This window comes from Pelodiscus sinensis, chromosome 7, assembly GCF_052426305.1.
Source record: "Pelodiscus sinensis isolate ZL-2025 chromosome 7, ASM5242630v1, whole genome shotgun sequence".
NCBI lineage: Eukaryota > Metazoa > Chordata > Testudines > Trionychidae > Pelodiscus > Pelodiscus sinensis.
Window position 1 is genome coordinate 23680175 of NC_143058.1, and position 21915 is coordinate 23702089.

The following is a 21915-nucleotide window of genomic DNA, read 5'->3' on the forward strand; positions in this document are numbered from 1 at the left end:
AGTATCTAACACTTAGCTTCACTTAGAGTGGAAGAAAGGGGGTTGCACAAAATCCACTATTCTAAATTAAAGTCAGCTGTGTATTATAAAATATAAACTATTGAAAAATTTACTGTAAGTCAAAAGAAAACACATATATTAGAAACCTCTGGGACTGTGTCTTATTTATACTAACGTCCTTTTATGGTGGTGAAAATAGGTCTTAAAATGGCAGCAAATTACATTTAAATCCACATTAAGGCTTCTTTACATTGCCATTATGATGTAAAGGGGTCTCATTGTTCATGAGAATTTAATGCTAAATATCTTATGTCAAAATTTTTCATTGTGTGAAATTATAAATTTATTAAGATTTATACACTCATCCATTGAAAAGGGAATGCTTCTCCTGTGCTCTGGATACTGAATTTACACAGCTATATGGCAGACTATTCTCATAACCTTCCTTCCAATTTGAATCAATATACCCTCAAAAACTCTAAATAACTAGCAGTGTGACGGGCCGGCCCCGTCACTAGCGCCAGCAGCTCTCACCGCAAGCGGAAAGCCGGAGGAGCGCCGGCTGTATTGCCGCGCATGCGCAGGAAGCCGGTGTCCGCTTTTGAATGCGGCGCCGGCACACTTGAGGGGGAAACCGACCCGCGGGCGGAAGACAGCGGCCGCCGGCGGAAGGCCTGGGCAGGAGACGTTGAGGAGGGGGCGCGGAGGTCTCGGGGGCTGCCGACGAACCCCGCTGGGGGTGTCCGCAGCAGATGGGCCCAGGAGCGTCCGGACGACCTTCCAACGCCCAGAGGAGCGAACCGAGGACGGCTGGGTAGAACTCGCACCTGAGCTGGCCCCACCCCAACTGCCGAGGAGCCAACAGGTGACATGGGACCCCAGGGTGGGGAACCTGCCGGAGGTGGGTCCCCCAGACCAGAGGGAGCTGGACTGGGTGGACCGCGGGGACCGGGCAGGTGGAACGCCCCAGGGTCTAAGTAGGAGGGTTCCAGCCATAACGGGGGTGACCCTGGCATAAGGGAACCTTACTACGCCCTATTGGCCGAGAGTAAAGGGGAAAGAGGTAGTGGGGAGCCCCTCCGTGGAGTGAATGCAGGCAAGCCCTACCCCACAAAGCGTTCGGGACTAGGGAGGGGGTGGGTGTCCTCCACCCCCCCTCCCTTTACAAGCAGCATAGAACATATTTCACCTATTCCCTCACAATTAGGGAAAACAAATTAGCTTGGCAGCATGCCCTGTAGGGTACAAAATTAAATCTGTTATGGATCCAGGGAGGAAGGAGCTAGTTTACAAATCATGAAGTCCTCTCCAGCAGTCTTCATTTTTATACCAGTGGAGCTCCAGCTCATGTAGCCTTCACAATTGCGAAAGTGTTAGTATGCTGTATATACTAATAGAAAGATATCTCCCATTAATAAACAAGTGGTCAAGTACTGCTCTGGCTTAGTTTCCAGTTAGTTGTAAGGTGTAGCTCTTTGGAAATTCACAGCGAAGTGAACTGAAAAATACACATATTCTCAAAACTCTTTGGATTTGCCATTTTTCAGTCATCAGTCGGTACTAGAAGATTCTTATATAGCTATAAGTTTGGATTTTATGTTAACTGACCAAGCATCTTTACTATTATGCAAGTAATGATGATTAATGATGATGTTTTTTCCAAAATAAAACAAAATAACTAGACTAGCTCCAGGTAATGATGGGTATATGTCCACTGCATAGTAAATTCTGGTCTGTGGGCCCTGTGCCTGCACATCCATTCACTCTAATCTTATACTTGAGTCCACACTGAATTTCTGTGTGAGCTTTGTGCCAATAGCAAGTCAGATGTTGGTTCTTGGGATGTATCTCATGGGTCTTAGTGTTCTTGCTAGCTATAGAGTTTGTTTCATTAGGTATTATGGTAGAACTTGTCTGTCCATTCTGCAGCACATGACAAGAAGTACTCTTAGTCCCGAACACATCCAGTGGATCCCTTTTTAGGACTGCATACTCCCTGGACTTGGAGTCAGCAAAGTGAATCCAATACCAGTGGAACAACTTCCCTTGCTTGTGTTTTCACTCTTACTTCAGAAATCAAGCAGAGCATTGTTGAGAGTATGGTGACTATTTTGGCAGTGGCATATGTCCTTTCAAAGACATATTTCAAAGAGGGTACTGACAGCAACCACAACCCAAATGATGCTTCTCATGTCCACTGCCATAAACACAAATTTCCTATAGGTAGACTAATGCTTCTGGAGTAGGCCCAGAAGCATGAACTGGTGGGATTACATCATCATGTAGACTTGGGATAAACAACTATGACTCCAGAACTGAAAAGCAGACATTTCTGGAACTGTATGATCAGCTTGACATGATAGTCCATCTCCAGAACACTTGCATGAAGGAAGCCATTATGGTCCAGAAGTGGGTCACTTATAGCCATCTGTAAGCTGCCAATCCCAGACACCATCTTGGTGTTGGCAAGTCTGTTCTGGAGACTGTGGTGGTAGCAATAGTGGGCATTACTACAGTTCCAGCAATAAGGTAGTGGGCATTACTAATGTTCCAGCAATAATTACTGAAAGGGCTTCCCAAACAGTGGTAGGACTATCATGAGGAATACATCTATACTGCACAGAGGTATCCCGAAATAGCTACCCCAAGTCTACACAAGCCGCCCTTTATTTAAAAAAAATTTGCAAAAGAACAGGTATGCTATTTCGCCATCCCAGAAAACCTCATTGCACGAATGATAAGGGATGGCTTGAAATAGCATGTTGTATCAAAGTTTGGGCTGTGTAAGTGTGCCAAATTTCAAAATAAGCTAGTACAAATTGCATATCATATTTCGAGCTTAGGGTGCTGTGTAGTCACACCTTAGGATCCATGTGCCCATAGTTTTTACTCCAGAAGGAACACATGAGTATCCCAACTACTACTTCATCATTATGTGGGCCAGGGGAAACCTCGGAGACAGATTCATGGATTCTAGCATGGGATATATTGGCAACGTTTGCTGAAGATCAAGATTTTACTTTCAGGGATAAGTTGATACATTGTTTCCACCAAATTATATTATAAATGGAACCACTAGCTCCACTGTTATTTTATGGGCCCCAGGTACACTCTTTTGCTGTGGCTTATGAAATTGTATCCTGATTTCAGAAGCCTTGCCAATAAAAATTTCCATTACATGCTGAGAAGCTGAAGGATGGTGGTGGAATGTATGTTTAGCAGATTGAAATCCAGACAGCATTGCCTTCAAACTGTTTGGATGCCAGTGTTTTTAATGCCATCTGCATTATTGTGGCCTGCAGTGCTCTGCAAAAAGTCTGTGAAATCAGGGGTGAGCCATTTCTCCGGATGTTGACCCAAGACGTGAGATTTCTGCAATTACAGACACAACTCATAAAAGTACCTCTGCTGCTTGGACTGGGTCCACATACCTACCAGAAATCAGAGGTGCTTTGTGTTCCCAGTTAATTGGTTTGCTTGGTGCCACAGATGAGGGGGAATGACATAATATTTGTAATTGTCCTCCCTTCCTCCCTCACACAATTTCTATAGTTGGGGCAGATTGCAAAGATTATTTTATGCAACTTTATTATACAATTTATAAAATACTATGCATGTATTTAAATGTGAAGTTTCTGCATTATAGTTATTAAATATTATAACTTTTGTTATTCATTATCTAGAAACTGTTCATGTACCTCAATACACAGCTCAGGAGTTACTGAGATGAAGTTCCAGTTTAATAAAATTTAATAAAATCTGCTAACGTAATAAAATCCACTCAGACAAATTGAACATTTTATTTTAAACATTCATATAAATAACAAATTACAATGTGGACACGTGAACATCAAAGCACATGGCATCAAAACATAAAAAAATAATAAAACAGCGTGTGTTAAGAAATCAAAACAAAAGTGCAAATGAGTCAAGCTAGGTACATTAGTAGTTTCACTAGTTCTGTGGATTCCCATCCTCCTCCTCTTCCTGGAATGCTCAAGGGGTTGATAAAGGCAGTATCTGAACCTTTAGCGATCATCTTTGAAAAATCATGGAAGCTGGGAAAAATACCAGCAGACTGGAAAAGGGCAAATATAATGCCCATCTATAAAAAGAGAAATAACAACAACCCAGGAAACTACAGACCAGTCATTTTAACTTCTATGCCAGCGAAGATAATGGAGCAAGTAATTAAGACATTTATCTGCAAACATCTGGAAAATGTTAAGGTGATAGGTAACAGCCAGCATGGATTTGTAAAGAACAAATCATGTCAAACCAATCTAATAGCTTTCTTTGATAGGATATGAAGCCTTGTTGATAAGGGAGAAGTGGTGGATACTGTATACCTAGACTTTAGCAAGGCATTTGACACGGTCTCACATTACCTTCTTATCAATAAACTGGGGAAAGAAAAACTAAGTGGGGCTACTATAAGGTGGGTGTGTAACAGACATGATAACCATTCTCAGAGAGTAATTATTAACAGTTCACAATCATGCTGGAAGGGCATAACAAGTGAGTTTCCTCAAGGGTCTGTTTTGGGACCAGTTCTGTTCAATATCTTCATCAATTATGTAGATAATGGCACAGAGAGTACGATTTTTATGTTTGCAGATGATATCAAGCTGGGAGCGTGTTTGCAAGTGCTTTGGAGGATATGGTCAAAATTCAAAATGATCTGGACAAACTAGACAAATGGTCTGAGGTAAACAGGATGAAGTTTAATAAGGACAAATACAAAGTCATCATCTTAGGAAGGAACAATCAGTTTCATGCATACAGAATGGGAAATGATTGTCTAGGAAGGGGTACTGCTGCAGTGGTTCCCAAACTTTTCGGCATCAAGCCCCCTTTTTTATTTTTGAGAAACCCTCATGCCCCCCTCCCAAAAAAATAGCAGCAAAACTTGGGGTGAGATTGACCAGGGATTTGTGGCTAGGTCACCTCATGCCCCCCCCCCTGGAATTTCTTTATGCCCCCCCCCAGGGGGTCAGATCCCCCAGTTTGGGAACCCATGGATTAAGGGATCCTAGTGGACCACAAGTTAAACATGAGTCAACAGTGTGACACTGCTTCAAATAAACCACAAACAACAAACATGATTCCGGGATGCATTAACAGGAGTGCTGTGAGCAAGATGCAGGAAGTCATTCTTCCGTTCTACTCTGTGTTGATTAGGCTTCAACTGGAGTATTGTGTCCAGATCTGGGCACCACATTTCAAGAAAGATGTGAAGAAATTGGAGAAGGTCCAGAGAAGAGCAACAAAAATGACTAAAGGTCTAGAAAGCATGACCTATGAGGGAAGACTGAAAAAATTGGGCTTGTTTAATTTAGAAAAGACTGAGAGGGGACATCATAGCGATTTTCAAGTATCTAAAAGTGTGTGTGACGGGGTGTGCATACCCCACACTAGAACAGGAGGGATAAAAACTCTGTGGGCTGAGGAAGTCCCACTCTTTCATACAGACCGGGCATGCTCCAAGTGCTGGGGCAGCATAAAAGGCAACAGAGCAGCTCAGTCTGGGATGACCAGCATTGGGAAAGGACCTCTACCCAGAGCTTCGGAGCTGCTATAGTCAGTGACCCTGATAGGGGGAAGTGAAGGTCCAGAAGACTGGTGCCACATGGGCCTAGTGGAGCCCAAGGGGGGAAGCCACTGCTGGGTCACCAGGAGACCCAGCTGCTACATGAGACAACCCCCCCCCACACACACAGAACCCAGGGAGAACCCTGCAGAAGTGACCAGGGAGGGTGCAGGAGCAGCCTCTTCCACTCAGGTACACTTGGGCTGTATCTACACGGGGACACTTATTCCGGAAAATCAGCCGCTTTTCTGGAATAATCTGCGAGCTGTCTACACTGGCCCTTGAATTTCCGGAAAAGCAACGACGCTCTACTGTACAAAATCAGCTGCTATTCCAGAATAACTATTCTGCTCCCGCTCGGGCATAAGTCCTTATTCCGGAACACTGTTCCAGAAAAGGGCCAGTGTAGACAGCCCAGTAGTCTTTTCTGGAAAAAAGTTCCGATCGCAAAAATGGCGATCGGGGCTCTTTTCCGGAAAAGCGCATCTACATTGGCCACAGACGCTTTTCTAGACAAAGGGCTTTTCCGGAAAAGCAGCATGCCAATGTAGATGCTCCTTTTCCGGAAAAACTGAAAACGGAATAGTATTCCGTTTTAAGCAGTTCCGGAAATTCATGTCAGTGTAGACACAGCTTTGGTGTGTTTCGGCCAGATTCCTCACTGATTCCTCTTTAATCAGTTGATTTAATCAATTTATACAAATAAATTGTATTTGCTTTGAACCTTATGAAATGATCACTGGGCCAAGAAAGCATGCAGTGTGAAGAGAGCACCTCGGAGTCGGGACACCCTAACTCCTGCCCCTAGTGACTACAAGGTCGGGGATTAAGCCCCAGGAAACCTGGGCCCAGCCTTGTTGGGGTTTTGAGGACTCTGCTACTCAGGAGAGTGGAGGGGGAGCCCTCAAGATCAGGGAGGCCGTGGGGTAAAGGAAGTGGGAGCGGGGACTCAGATCCTTTCGCTGGTCCATTTCACTGGGGTAGTATAGAAGCCAGAAAAGTTCCCCACAATAGTGGGACCATTCCCCCGCTTACACGTGGCAATCAACTTAAAAGTACAGTGTACTTAAAGTCTGTCTCTCTCTCTCTCCACACACATAGTCTTTCACACATACCTCCCAATATTGCTGTTGTTAATTTTTATTTCTTTCTTACACTTAAATTTTATTCTTTGAATAGTCTGTTCTAAAATGTCTCACCTGTCTTGTCAGGAATAATTATCCCTATTATAACTTCTTAAATATATAATATCTAGATTTTATGTTTCTTCTGATGGTGCACATCCACACATTACCTGAATGTGGGTGCAGAATTAAATTCATTCTGCATATGGATGGAAAACATTTGAGGGAATGCTGTTCCTTAGACTGAATTGTACCTGTGATGGGGTCATGCATATCCCACACTGAACCAGATGGGGTTAAAACCCTGTGGGTGGAGGAAGTGAACCCCTCCACCCACACTGGGCAAGCCCCAAATGCTTGAGAAGCATAAAAGAGAGCTTTATGGGCTGGCCACTGAGGGAGAAGGATCTCTGGCAGGAGCTCCAGAGCTGCACCAGACAGAGATCCAGATGACAGAAGCCAGTAACCCTGGAGATCGCTGTGAGCAGCCAGCACCAGAGGAGTCCCAGGGAAATGCAGCTGCAGGGGAACCAGAGGATGCAGAAACTACATGGGATATCACCCCACTAGCACCAGTAGGAAGTGACCCAGGGAGGATGCTGGAGTGGTATCTCCCACCCAGGGGAGCTCAGCGTGTTCCAGCCGGATTCCCCACTGAGCAAGTGACAGAATGCTCTGCCCCTCACAAGGCCCTGGGGTCAGGACCGGGTAGAGTAGGTTGGGCCTGGATCCCCCTACTGGGGCTTTTGCCCCCAACTTTTTGATGCTGCCCTGAGTTAAATGTTCTCCTTTTACTGACTTTGGTCATTAGACTCTGTTGCCCTGAGTTAGAGGGCTACCCCCAATTGACTCTGGCCGCTAGGCCTCACTGCCCTGAACTATGGGCCATCCCCCTTTCACTAACTCTGGTTATTAGACTGTTGCCCTGAGTTAAGGGCTAGTGTCTGTTGCCTCTGGCCATTGGGCTGTGCTACTCTTAAGGTAATGTGCTACTCCGAGTTAATGGCTATTACTGATAGCCACTAGGCTGTACTTCCCAAGACTGAAAGTTGGTTTTCACCAACTAAAAGAGATTGCCGATGACCCAGCAACCGACTAGGCGGTGTCCACACTCCTGGGTACCCACATCCAAAGGGATGGAGTGCAAATATGCCACACCAGTACCCTAGAATGTGACAAAAGTAGAATCCTAAGCTATTTCCATGGGCTTTTTTGTTCTAAAAGCCACAGAACAGGTAGAGGGAAATGTAGTTTAGAGATAAAACCTGCCTCTCCCCTGTAGAGGCTCCTCTGGCAATTGCAGGACTGCTGTGAAACAGTTTTTCAGTTGCAAACACCCTAAGCAGAATGGAATGGCTCCAAGGCACCTCTCTGCCCTTGCCAGGGCTGGTTGAGGGATGCATAAGCAGGGCAATTGTCCTAGATACATTCTACCAAGGTGTGTCAGACTGCTGTGTTATTCTGCTGGAGTGTCAGGCTGCTGTGTTATTCTGCTGTTTCTTTGGTTTTTGTTTTATGCACTCTTTTGTTTTATGTCTTTCCCTCTCCATTAATTGATCAGCTGTGTGGGGTTTGTTTTGTTTTTATTCTTGCTTTGTTTGGCTCAGCCACTTGGCTAGGGTGGAGCCACCAGAAAATAGCAGCTAAATTCAGTCTTGCACCTTGCTGAGGTGAAAGATTTCTACCTTAGGATTATAACTTTATAGTTTAGTTTTCTACTTTAGAGAGCTCCACAGCACCCAGGCAAGATAATAGCAAGGGTCTTCAGGACTTCTCCCTTTTATATGGCTACATTGTGTTTGAATGCTATGGGGAATGCAGGAGGAGTTAAAAAGAAGCCTGGGCCACCTTTGCACACTGTCCTCACTTCCCCAACCATGGTCCCTCCTAGGCCTGGTCTATATTAGACCAGGCAGGTCGGCTTAAGGTACACCATCCAACTATGCAAATGCATAGCTGGATTCAGTTTACCTTAAGCCGAGCTGCCATGGCATCTACACTGCAGGAGGCAGATCGGAGTACATACTCCCGTCAGCTTCCCTCGCTGCTCACAGACACTGGAGGGGGGCTGCCCTTAGCATTCAATTTAGAAGTCTACAGTAGATCCCTAAATTGAATGCTAGAAGATCAGCCTCCAGAGAGGTCTGTAGCATAGACATGCCCCTAGTGCCCATTGGGGATACAGGTCACTTCTAAAAGGAGCAGAGAGGAGTTGTGAAGATAAAAGTCTATGGGTGTGTCTAGACTATCTAGTTTTGTCGACAAAAGTGGACTTTTGTCGACAAAACTATACCAGCGTCTACACTACCGCGGAGTTCTGTCGACATAACGTCGACAGAACTCCGCGGTTTTGTCGACGCTGGTATACCTCATTTTACGAGGCATAACACTTTCTGTCGACAGAACTCTGTCGACAGAAGGTGTTATTGCCTGTAACGCTGCGTCCAGACTACGGAGTTTTGTCGACAAAGCAGCTTGCTTTGTCGACAGAACTCAATGTGTCTGGACGCTCTTTGTCGACAGAAGTTTTGTCGACAGTATCTGTCGACAAAACTTCCGTCGACAAAACGCGGTAGTCTAGACGTACCCTATGACTCCAGACTGTCAGAGCTAGGTGCAGGCATACAAGGCAGAAAGGCCTTCTCCTGTGTGCAAAGGGAGTGCTCTCAGGACAACTTCTTCCCCTCCCCTCTCCCTCTTAGCCAGAATTGTACAGTGAATATGGATGAGACAATGACGTTAATGAAGCTTTTACTGTGACAGCTCATCTCCTTGTAATACCCTGTGTTATTGATAAGTACACCAAGATTAAGAAACAACTTATTTCACTGTCTTCATCAATTTAAAATCTGCATTTGATTTAATTAATTGAGACAGTTTATGGGAAAAGCTTTTATCTATAGACATTGATTTGAGATAGCTTGGCCTCTTGAGGGAGGTGCTTTCTGATAACTGGTCTAAGATCAGACGAGGTGGCACAGGTCAACTCTTGCTTGCATTTCAAACTAGTAGAAGAATCAGGAAGAGTTGCTCCCTGATGTCTTTGCTATTTATCTTTATTTTAATATATTTTAAAAGCATTATGATTAAGAGGCAGCATAGTTGATTGGATAGTACTCTGCAATGGGAGCTGCCCTTCACTGCTGACTTGTTAATTGACCTTGAGCTAATCACTTCACTTTTTTTTATATTTCTATTCCATAATTTGTAAAATGGAGAAATTAAACTCTGATTCTTAACGCAAAAGTAACTGGAAGGACAATATATCCCATATCAAAGTAAATGCAAAATCTTATTGTATTGGATTAGTATTCTAATATTTGGTTCACAAAGTATCTAAGGTTCCTACTACTTGGGAAAACCTTCTAACCTTTTAAGAAATCAAAGAACAGCATCAAAAATATGGGACAAACCAACAAAGCAGAAAATGGTAGAAAAGTATATGAGTGTGTGAACCTATGTTATCCTTTGTACGATCAAAAGTTTGATACCTTTTTGGATACACGTTTCAAGTTATTAAGTAAAGAATAAGGGATATCATTTATATTACAGGAAAAGTAGTCACCTTAGTCTAGTCATAGAACTCATTACTTGTGCTTCAAAGTTAAAACCTCTGATTTTTTTTTTATTATGGCATCTGGATTTATTTTGGATTATGATTACTTCACAGAACACTGACACTTTTTTTTCCTCCTTAAAATTGTATCCTGGAGCTCTCTTTTTCCAGTTTATATAATCAAGGGAACATTGATTGACTATTCCCATTACAAAACTGGGGCAAAATTCTGTTCTCTAATCTGCACTGCAAAACTCTGTCGTGTATTGTGTTCATTGATCTCTAAGGGTATGTCTACACTTGCCGCCTATTTTGGAATAGGGCTGCAAATGTAGGGATTCAGAATTGCAAATCAAGGCCGGGATTTAAATATCCCACGCTTGATTTGCATCTTCCCGGCTGGGCGCCATTTTTTAAATTTACAAATCCGGAATAACTGCCCGCATCTACACGCGGCAGTGAAACGGGCATTTGAAATAAAGCCCTAGTCTGAACTACCTGTTATTCCTTCTGCAATGAGGTTTAACAGCTAGTTTGAAATAGGGCTTTATTTCGAACGCCCGTTTCACTGCTGTGTGTAGACGCAGGCAGTTATTCTGGCCATGCCGGGAAGATGCAACTCAAGCACGGGATATTTAAATCCCGGCCTTGATTTGCAATTCCGAATGCCTACATTTGCAGCCCTATTCCAAAATAGTCTGCAAGTGTAGACATACCCTCACTGATATAAACTGAGAATAGCACAAATACAAAATATTCAGTGGAGATCCATGTTGTAATCAAAGTCATGGTGCAGTTTCAAAAGGGGATTTATAGGGTTGCCAGATACTTTCACAAAAAATACTGAACATGGCAGGGAAAAAAATTGGTTGAGCAAACAAAATAAAAGGTGGGGAGGACCAAAGTTGTTGAGCAAAAAAACCCACAACCGTGAACAAAAAAAGTCACTGCGACTTTAAATCCCCATGCATGCTCCTCCTGCTCCCACCAGACGTGGCAGGGGAAGAATGTCCCAAGTGGTCTTCCATCCAAGAAACATAAAATATCGGACATTTTCCATGAAAATACATTTCTGGTATTTTCTGTTTTTTTACTGGACAGGGGCCGCAAATACCAGATTGTCCGGGCGAAAACCGGACACCTGGCAACCCTAGTTACCTTTGGCTGGGGTTTTGTTAGTCTCTAGCATTTACTTGTCCTAAAACTAAATAAATAAGACTAAAACTAAATAAAGAATTTTAAAATTCTTCCAGCCCCTGCAGAATAGAAGATTGCCTGTTTGAATATGTTTTGCTATTTTGGAAAATGGACACTTGCCATGTAAAACACACTTTACTAGATCTTCTCCTTCCTAGGAAGGCATTTTCTGATCTTGAACAAATCCTGTTTACTAGTTAATAGTCTGCATAAAGGTTTTCAACACAAAGCAAGGTGTTACCATGTCATCCAACTCCTTTGAAAATAACAGCATATCACACCTGAGTTTTTGTAGCACATAGAAAATAAATGTGTTGGTTGCTGCTAGAATTTGGGATACTGGAAGATGAGATTATTTTGATAGCTCACGAGGACAATGTCTGTATGAGTTGCATAAGAAGGTGAAAAGTGTGTTTACTGTTGCTGAAGGAAGGTAGGAACAGGAAAAAAGATATAAAGACAAAAAAGTTGTACAGGCAGGTGAAAAGAAGAATTGCTAGTAAATGAGAGAGAGACAGAAGGAAATGTGGCAACATATCAAAAGAGAAGAAAGTTTGCAGCAGAGAAGGAGAGAGATGCCTAGTTAGTAGATGATATGTAGAGCATCTGGCAGCACAAATGGAGACAAGCCTGGCAGCTGACTGAGACATAGTCCCAGAGACAGAGAGGTGGGAGGTGTCTTGGAAACAGAAAGAAAATGACCCTGAGAAGAATGCTGAAGCCAAAGAAACGATGTAACTCATGGAAGGTTACTGGCAGAAGGATTGTGACACTTAAACTTCCTTTGCATTTTTACGTTTGCTTTCAGTAATGCAACAGAATGCAAACTCTTCTTTCTGAGTTAAAAAAATATTTTACTGCATCCTGACTAATTTTCCAAGAGAGAGAATAAGGATGACATTTTGCTTATAAGCAGTTTAGAAAAAATTTCTAATATTTTGAAAGATAACCTCTGAGGGTATGTCTACACTGCCATCCTAGTTCGAACTAGGGTGGCTAATGTAGGCATTCGAACTTGCAAACGAAGCCTGGGATTTAAATATCCCGGGCTTCATTTGCATGTTCCCAGGCGCTGCCATTTTTAAATTCCCCGTGGTTCAAACTACCTGTCTATGGCTACACATGGCACAGACTAGGTAGTTCGAATTAAAGCGCCTAATTTGAACTACCGTTAAACCTCCTTGCAGGAAGAATAACGGTAGTTCGAATTAGGCGCTTTAATTCGAACTACCTAGTCTGTACCGCATGTAGCCGTGGGCAAGTAGTTCGAACTACAGGGCATTTAAAAATGGCGGCGCCCGGGAACATGCAAATGAAGCCCAGGATATTTAAATCCTGGGCTTCGTTTGCAAGTTTGAATGCCTACATTAGCCACCCTAGTTTGAACTAGGGTGGCAGAATAGACATACACTAAAATAAGTTTCATGCCAACAGTACTTCAGGTGCCTTCCATTCTAAGTAAAATATAATACTTCCTCCCAGTAAAGTTATTATTGACTTTGTGAGATCCAGTAAGGTTAATATTGAAGAAGGATGATGGTTCAACTTTAAGGGTTTCAGCAGCCAATGTATAATAGTGCTAAATCTTGATGAGTTAATTTATGCTTACAACAAAAATCCTCATACTTTGGGAATGATACACTGTTCTTACAACTCCTAATGGAGAAAAATAAAAGAAATGCTTTATGGAACAATGAAGCATTTGATATGACAAATATTTCATAAAATAAAAAAGCATAATTTTAATAATGAATCACACTTAGTTGTTGCTGCCCTGCTGTACTCTGAATTCTTTCTGCTGATGTCTAATACTTCAAGAGAATATAACATCAGCCTTCTTAATTGTATTTTACCAGGTTTATTTTTTGTGTGGGTGATATTACAAAATTTTTGCTGATGCATCATCTTTAAATTTAGTTTTGAAAATGTTCATTTGTTAATTTACAATGTGTCAAAGGAAACATTTAAGCTTAATCTGCTGTATTGAGATTTTTAGAAACAAGTATAATGTTATTTTACATACTGTCTTTTGCTTTGAGAGCACAAGGGAAACCAGATCTCTGCTACAGTCCACATCCATGACAAGAAAAGATACTGTTTCTTCTCAGTAATTTATCACCTTCTGTATGATGGAAAGCCTAGTTTTCTAAGAGAAATATTGAGAAACAAAATTCAGTCCATAACAGAAATCCAGGAAATAAGAGGAAAGCTTATTATTTCTTATATTTTACATCTGGCTTCCTGATGTACCTCTTTTCAACAATAATGTGGTTTAATGGAGTCATATGCTGTATAAATATTATTCTGTTTGTGGTTGGTGTTTTTTGAAGAAATTTCCCAAAGAAAAAAAACCTAGTTAGAGATTTCTTTTCACATCTCAAATTATGGGGGAAATGAACACCATTTTCTAGCATGTTTTCAACAACAAACAAAACATATTTCATCACGATTTAGTAACCTAGCACCTTATTTTTAAAGATATGTTATTTGTCTTTTGATTAGTTTATTCCATTAGTCATCACTTTTGTGGGGGCAGGGTGTGTGTGTTTGTGAGGAGGAAAACTTACCTCTAAACATACCTGTGTGATGCAAGAGTACTGGCCTTTTCTGAACAGCCCAGCATTCGGTGACTAAAAGGGTTAAAATCAGGTGGCTACAAGGTGTTGGCAGGGAGCCAGGAAAGCCAATGGGAGAAGGTGTTGAGATTTCAATTGGAAGATATATTTGTCTGCTGTTCTTTTTTTGTGTGAGTTTTGACAGGGCCGGCCCACAAAATTTTGGCACTTTTGAGGCGGGGAGCTCAAATGATGCCCCCATGCCACCTTTTGCCTGCCTGCCTGTTGTGCCCTCCTTCCTCCAGCATAGCACTCCGCCATCTCTGTGCATCTAGAGCAGAGAGAATACATATGCACAGGCAGCAGACACAATTTTCTACACCCTGGGTCCTAATGGTGCACCCTCACAGTCTGGCATCTGAGGCGGCTGCCTCAGTTCTCCTCATGGTAAAGCCAGCCCTGAGTTTTGATGCAGAAGCTGGGGGAGCAAGATGAATTGAACCAGGCAGGATGAACATACCTACGAAGAATACTGGGCATGGAAATGGACTTGACCTTGAAGAATAGATCATGAGTGGATAGGGAAATGTCCATATAGACACAATCAAGTTATATTCTTTGTTCTGTTGTTTGGTTAGAGTTCTCCGTGCTAAGTCCATGTGCGCTCCCCCCTCTATAATGCTGTTTCTCAGGGCTGGAATTTTCTCGGGGCATTTTTTAATTGTTCTTTTCTCAATTTCTTTACGACACCTAGAAAACAAATATGCTTTATCAAGTAAATCTTTTTGTTTTGTTTAATAAAATCACTTTTTAAGGGGACTTGATTCTTGCATCCTGGAAGGTGATAGGAGGTCTGCCTAAGACTGAGAGGTCAGCTATCAGAGATTAGTTTATCAGTTTTTATTCAAGATCTCTTCTGTTAGAAGAACTTTGGGTACCCCTCTGGAAGAAGTTCTAAGTGCTTCTTTCTGGGCTCAAGAAAAGAGAGTTTTTTCACTTGGTGGTGGCAGCCTATCTCTCTAGGCCAGGAAATCTGTGATCTTGGGAAGCTTTTAAGCAGAAGCCTATGGAGAGAGGCAAAGTATTTTTAAGGTCTTTTGCGGGCTCCCACCTTCTGCACTTGGAGTGCCAGAATGAGGAGCAGCTTTGGCAACCTGCAACATACTAAGTTTTGAATATAATAGTAATAATGAATAATAATAAAAATATTCCATCTGTGCCAATCTGAAATACCATTAACGAATTAAGTGTAAAAACACCAAAGTCTTGGGAGAGATCACTAAGCCTATGTCTACACGACAGAGTTTTTTTTGAAAAATGGCAATTTTTCTGAAACCGTCATTTACATCTACACTGCAATCATGTTCTTTCAACAAAAAAATCAAAAGAACAGAGCAGTTTTTCCAACATTGGTAAACCTCTTTCTATGAGGAGGAAGCCTTTTCCCGAAAGCGCTCTTTTGGAAAAAGATGTGTGTGGTCGGGGAAGAGGGAGTTCTTTCGAAAGAAGAGGAAAAAGCACAGGTGCCCTGGTGGCCACTTGATCCATAGTAATCACAACTTACATGCGAGATAGCATTCATTCAGTGTGGCCGCTACCTTTTCGAAAAAGCAGATTGCTTTTTCAATGCGCTTTTGCTGTGTAGATGCTCTCTTTCGGAAAATGTTTTTTTAAACAATCTCTTTTCGAAAAGCTTCTTCTGAAAGAAACCTGCAGTCTAGACATAGCCTGAGAGATTATGAATGTATACATCCAAAAGTGATGTGCTACTATTCCAATAAAACTCTTCAGTATAAACAAACATAATTGGCAGCAGTGGGTATCGAATGGTCTATAAAATACCCTCTATTTCACACAGGATGGCAGTGGAGATTTTTAAAGGCAACAGAAAGTTGCTATAAAATTCTCTTATGTTTCACCTCGTGGAGTTGCTAATTAGAATTGTCAATCAGTGATTGATCACTACTTCATAAACTGCATAAGATGTTGTTGTATCCCAGCAATTGTGTTATCTTAAGGGCAAAAGAAAATGCAGCTTTTAGTTCCCAGCTGTTAATAAGACCTCACTGAATGGAGATCTGTTTCTTCCACTACAGTCTGTTCAACAACTCTTCAGAGAACATATATGGCATCATCAGCGCAGAAAGATTGCTACTATATAGAATGTTGTACTGTTATAAAGTCTATCACATAATGTCAGATAATCTTCTCTTTCTCCATTTTTCTTCTCTCTTATTTTACCTTACTATATGTTTTAAAAATGTATATCCATCTGTCTGTCTGTCCATCTCTGAGTATGTTTGTTGAAGAACTCCTCCTAACAGTAAGAGCAAGGGCCACCAAAATTGGTATGCAGCTTCCTATTATCATAACTTAAAACAAGGTCGGAATTTGGTTGTTCCACACCAGTGGAATGTGCCTGGAATTGGTTTGTTTCTCATAAAATGGAAAGAGAGGGATTTGGCAGAAGATGCAATTTATACTGCAAAATGACCACAAGAGGGGGCAACAAGCACCAGGGATGAAGACCGGGATGTCTATAACCCCATTGGGCCAGCAGGGGGGAGAGATGGAGAAAGGGACATCTATCTACTATTTATTTCAGAGAGTTTATCTGTTTTTTGGTCTGTGTGTCTGCCTGTTCCCCAGCTGGGGGATATGCTCCCCTCCCCAAGCTGTGCCTACTGCAGCTGCAGAAAAATGCTTTTCACCTAACCTCAAGCTGCTGCACTGTGGCAGGGCTGGAGTTGTCCTCTCTCCCTGCGGTAGAATGCATACTAAACCCCCCAGCCCTAGCCCCACCCCAGAACAATGATTTGAACAAAGAAAAACTACACTTATTTGAGTTAAGGACCCAAGCAATGCTGGGTAAATCTACTAGTATGTGAATATATAAAGATGAGTCTTTAAATACCAAAGTGAAAATTATAACATTTGTGGCACTTTTCATTAGGTGGCTTTTACCCAAATTTCACTTGATCACATTGTTGAACAACTTCCTATGAACAAGTTGTCCTTTTTGCTGGAGCCTTCCATCCCAGAAGTGGTTTCATTTCATGAAAGAGACATTTCTTGTATGTACTATTTGAAAAGTAGGTTAAGGGTCATTAAGGATTAAAATTATGTGAAATATTATCAGACTTCATAAATAAAACAGAAAATATCTTTTCCAAATACAGAAATTGGAAGTTTGAAACAACTGTGGGAAACTCAGTGGTGTGACACAGAGATACAGTGCTGGTATGCAGACCTATGTTTATAAATTCTAGGACTCCCGGTACAGAGACAGTGGAGTGTAACAGTGTAAATGGGATGCATTTGGCTTTCAAGGTGAGTGGTAGATGCGTTACTTTTGGTTCTATTGGAAGTATGGTTGGATCATTGGTGCTTTGTAAATTTAAGAGAGTCTAATTTAGTTACCAGCAAATATAGGTATTTTGTTAAAATTATTTAGCAGTTTGTAATTATAGATTTTGATCTCTCACATGCTCCTCCTTCCCATTTGCAATATCAGTGAAGGAGCTGCTTACAAAGTCCAATAAAATGTAACTGTATATAGAAAATCAGTGGTAGTGTTGACAGTAGTACAAAACAGTCAGGATTAAAGGAAATAATTACTTTGAGATGTCAGAGCCAATAAAACTAATCTAGAACTTATTTGGTAGTTGAGACGAGCCTTGGGAAACTACACCCTCCAATTAGATTTATGGGGAGGAGCTGATTCATATATAATGTGTGTCTCAAAACTAATTATCAAGCTACAAGCATAAGAAAGGTTTGTTTGATACAGAATTAATGAAAAAACTTTGACACATCATATCAAATGATAATTATTCAAAACATCTTTTGAAACATCTTACCAGTTAAATGACTACTGCCAATTATCGTGTCTAAGAAACACTGAATAGCTAGCTTCCTGTATACTGATCCTTGTCAGTATTTATAAAACAATCAGCATTTCATTCAGATTGCTTTAATACCCTTGAATTTGAAAGCACAAAAATCCTGTTAGAACAGATGGTTTGCTTGATTGATGCCCTAATGCACAATTTCAACTCTGTCTAGTAACTTTAACAGGAAAGCATTTTAAGGATTCTACCAGTTGGCTTGTCAAATTAACATCAGGCACCAGTTTGGGTGTAAAATGACAAGCATAATTCATTTGGTGACCCAGGAGAGGATGAATAATTTTCTAAACCAAAACTTCTAACTTGGAGAAAAACCTATGATATCCATTGTTTCTATTATTAAACAAAGAGGTTGGCCAATCAGAATTAACCTCTTGTTTGCTATGTGTATACCAACCCTTTCTAGAATCACTCAGCTATTACTATAAAATGGAAAAGTGGCAGGGCTTACATAAATATTTAGTGTCATTGTTTAATGGCCCCATTTTCCTATTGCTGTTGGGATTTTGACTCTGGAACATTCTTAAGACAGACATTGTCACAGGAGCAATCTAACTGAACTGATGTGAATGGTGGAATACTATTTTAAATTCATGTATACATAGTTCACTAATGTGGAGCAAACTTCACATTTAGAGCATATTTTGTAATCCCTTCTCCATTAACTTTTTTCAGTTTCTTTCACTTCCATTTATTTTATGTGCTCATCTTAACTGACATCCTCTTTTTTCTTTTGTGTGTAAAATACCTCCAGAAAAAGAGCTAAAAACTATGGGAAACTAGCCACCCTGTTTACCTGACAACGCCTGGGTCGTACGTCCATTCATCGCTTAGAATTGATTGGTTCAAATATGTAACAGAGATCACACCAGAAGACTCCTTAGTGCTGAAGTGAAAATATAGGAAAATTCTTGCCCCTGTGAACTGTCGTTTTCTGCAGCTCTTAGTCTGTTGTACAGAGAACATCTCAATACCAGTTATTCCGCATGAGGGGGTAATAGGATGGGACAGTGTGATGGAATGTATAAATTCTGCACTAGCATAGAACGGGTAAAGGAGCACTTTTGGACTAGGTAACTCCATCCCGTCACACTGAAAGACCTGACTTCAGCTATAGAAGGAGCTTAAAAGAAAGCCAAACAGCACAGACTGAGGGGTGGGGGCAGACAGGATAGTAAGACAGGTCTGTCTTGGGACCATGTAAGAATTCAGTAGGAGCCCTGGCTGCAGGGGAAATATGAGCAACTGAAGATATCCCAAGACCAGAGAAGGAACTAGTCATTTTCTAGGACTAGGGAACCCCTTGCTCTAAGTTCTGTTGAATCATTTGGGAGCCTTTCAACCATGCTTTGTTCTGGGAAATAAGTTATAAGAAGTGGCCCAGGAGGCAGCCCTGTAGCACACTGGCGTATTTCCTGTCTCTGCCTCATGCAGGTCCCTAGCTTGGAGTCCAGTGGAGATGGAAAACAAAAGCTCCCCTACCAGTTGGTAACCTGGCTGGAAGATTTGTTACTCAAAGGTGGAATGCTACCATTGGAATAACTAGGATGAGGAAAAGCTGATGAATTAACCAGTAAGTAGCACCTCCAGTATAACTAGTCCCATCACAGAGAAGTAAGAAAAAGAACTAAGAAAATAAGGAGCAAAGAGAACAAATGAAGGACAAAGAAAAATGGGTAAGGAGAAAAATCAGAAAAATAGAAGGTAAAAGGAGAAATAAGGACGAGAGGAAAAAATGATTAAGAGTGAAAAGGAGAGGAGAAGGTAAGGAAAGAAAAATGACAAGAACACAGTGAGGGAAAGAGAAGAGTGTTGGGTGACCATCAGGAAGGAATATGCACAAACCCAAATAATGAACAGTGGAGGCAATAGTGTTCCAAAATATTCACGTTCATTCTCTATCTTTTCTTTCTTATGCTTCACAGGCTTCTTGCTCCTTCCTTCTCTTGTCTCAGGCTACACCTCAGCTGCAAGCTTCTTTTGAAAGAAGTTTTTTTTGGAAGCGATCTTCCAAAAAAACTTCTTTCAAAAGTGTCCACACTCAAAAAGCACATCGAAAAAGTGATCTCCTTTTTCAAAAGTGGATCCAGACTGATTGGATGCTCTCTCACATAAAAGGCCACCTGGAATCACTTCAGGCAGGACTTTAGGTCACCAATTGCTTCCGAGTGCTGGTGCCAGAGTCTTGCAGAGACACACACTTAAAGGGACCTCCCTGGACAGCCATTTCTGTGATTCTGCTGAGTGCTTGCCTACCTCTTTGAGGGACAGCAAAGCTCTCACAGTGCGTGCTGTGGTTGCCCCTCTTTTTTGGATGCCACAACTTTTCTCTCGGTTCCATGGAGCCAGAGCTGCCCCTGGACATGCAATGGCCCCACATGGCCATTTTGCAGTTACTGCAGAACTTTGTGCTACCTTCCTGTCCTGACTGAGCTCAACCCCAAGCTCATTCTTGGAATTGTAAGGCAGAAGTGACTATGTTTAAGTAAAAATCAAGTGATTAAATGCAAATGTAAGCTATTTTAATGTAAATTCACTTTGTGAATATTTGTACAGTGTATAGGACTGGTGTTATGTGAATCAATACACTCCTTAATATGTATAAAAGTTTAAAATATGATGGAGTTCTGCAATATCTCAAAATGGAGTCTGAAATTCCATTTTGAAACCTTAGAACTTTCCTTAGACATCCATTTGAAATGTGAGTTCTGTCACATCCACAGGTAACTGTTAGGGTACGTCTAGACTACAGGGTTTTGTCAACAGAAGTTTTGTCGACAGATACTGTCGACAAAGCTTCTGTCGACAAAGAGCGTCTAGACTACGTCCAGTTCTGTCGACAAAGCAAGCCGCTTTGTCGACATAACAGTGTGGACACAAAGGACAGTGCAGATGCAATAATGCCTTCTATCGACAGAACTCTGTCAACAAAAGGTGTTATTCCTCGTAGAATGAGGTTTACATACGTCGACAAAACTGCTGAGTCGACATAACTCAAAGGCAGTGTGGACGCAGGTATAGTTTTGTCAACAAAAGTCCACTTTTGTTGACAAAACCCTGTAGTCTAGACACACCCTTAGAGTTTAAAAACAGCAACTCACCTGCCTGTTAGAATTAGAACAACTTATGAATATTCATTAGCATCCTCCATCAACCAATCAATTCGAACCACGCTATGAGAGCATTTCTATCGACCAATCATTTTAAAACTAGAACAGTCATACATATTCATGAGCCCTGAGTATAAAAGCTTCTGCTACGCAGCAGTTACCTGTTCTGTCAGGTCACCTGCCTGCGTCGGGTTTAGGTGTAGGTTAGGAGAGAGAGAGAGTGCAAGGTTCTAGATACCCTTGTCCTAGGTTTAGAATGAGTGAGGTCTTGTAAAGGATCTTTTTCCTTTAGAGAAGCTGACGGAAGGTCATGCATTCTCAATTTATTCTATTTTAGTCTTTTACAGAGATAGGCTGACGGAAGGTCAGACCTACTCTGATTAGGTTAGGTATTTAGTTAGGTAGTGATAGTTAGGATAGCTCCCGTCATCGAGTTTGTACGTCATGCTGCGTCGGTCCACGCATGTTGGCCGTCGTCGCGTCTGTTCGTCGGGCTCGTCAGGTTTAGATAGGGTTTTATCTTTAGGTTTAGTTAGGATAGATAGGAAGGAGTCTAGCTTCCATCGTCTGATCCGGCTGCACCGAAGCACAGAGAAGAGGCAGCGAGGACCAGAGGACTTCACGGAAGGTGAACCGACCGTCTTCGTCCTCCATCCGTGCTTTGAGGGATCTCCTGGGCTGTTCCTCTCCCGTGGCTTTAATTAGCCAACAGATTGTAGGTCGAGATCAGCCGACGAGGGACACCTAGCTGTCCTCCCTGAAGGCTTTCAACTAGCCCTAAGGTCGCAGGTCGCTAGCACCGCATCAACCGTCTATCGTCGTAGACTCTGTGTAGGTATAGGGGCCTGGAGGGACTTCCCCTCCTGGTCCATTAG

The 21915-nt window shown here is 41.8% G+C and overlaps 1 long non-coding RNA gene across 1 annotated transcript; it reads left to right on the forward strand.

Moving 5' to 3' along the window:
- Positions 1 to 419: 419 nt before the first annotated feature.
- On the forward strand, positions 420 to 21386 carry LOC102462023 (uncharacterized). Its single transcript, XR_332242.5, has 3 exons — positions 420 to 865; positions 17202 to 17352; positions 19365 to 21386. It is a non-coding gene; the product is annotated as an uncharacterized LOC102462023 (long non-coding RNA).
- The last annotated feature ends 529 nt before the right edge of the window (positions 21387 to 21915 follow it).